The following is a 718-nucleotide window of genomic DNA, read 5'->3' as shown; positions in this document are numbered from 1 at the left end:
ATCACTCGCATATGCGACTAAATCTTACTCTGGGCGACTAAATGATGTCTAATATTAGCCAATTGCTAATAAATTCTCAGATTTTACTCGCCAGTGTGTGAGTTGGAGGCTAAGTATAAGTTTAGCTCAGATATATTTTCACTCGCCGAACACTCTCTGACTGAGCACTTCAGAGTTTCTCTCTCCGCCAAGCGATCTGTGCTGTTTTTCAGTTCATCTGAATGGATGTGCAGCGCACCTGTATTTGAAGAAGGCGCACGACTCGCCGTCGCTTTGTCTCTCACACACACACAAGAGCGAGAGAGAGAGAATTGACGCGCTACATGTAAATGATATTCTTTGTTGTATTTCAAAATAACAGTGTTTCTTTGGAATTCTTCAGCGTTTAAAAACTGCTGGTTTCTCTGGTAGTGGGCGGAGCTAATGCGCAAACGGCAATCTCATTGGCTGGCGCTCACCTATTATCGTCCCTGTTTTGATTTCAGCAAGCACACAACGCACACAACCTCATTAATATTCATGAATCCAGCAGCTCATTAATCCTTAGTGCGTTTTATATTGTTCTTTTTAGTAGAATTCGCATCATTATTATCGTACCAGTATTTTTGTTAGTTTTTTCCCAATTTTTTTTCACAGAAACACTGAATGACCAAAAAAGCACCAGCACCAGTCCTAAGTTCAGTTAAAATGACTAATATGCATTCATACATGGTTATCA

At 40.3% G+C, this 718-nt stretch overlaps 1 pseudogene; it reads left to right on the top strand.

Moving 5' to 3' along the window:
* LOC107677750 (kinesin-associated protein 3-like) overlaps positions 1-718 on the top strand; it is a 34,122-nt pseudogene that overhangs the window by 1,964 nt on the left and 31,440 nt on the right.

The sequence above is a fragment of the Sinocyclocheilus anshuiensis genome, unplaced genomic scaffold (genome assembly GCF_001515605.1).
Source record: "Sinocyclocheilus anshuiensis isolate Anshui unplaced genomic scaffold, SAMN03320099.WGS_v1.1 scaffold985, whole genome shotgun sequence".
Taxonomy (NCBI): domain Eukaryota; kingdom Metazoa; phylum Chordata; class Actinopteri; order Cypriniformes; family Cyprinidae; genus Sinocyclocheilus; species Sinocyclocheilus anshuiensis.
Note: the sequence above shows the minus strand (reverse complement) of the source record. Positions and strands in the feature narration are given on the sequence as shown.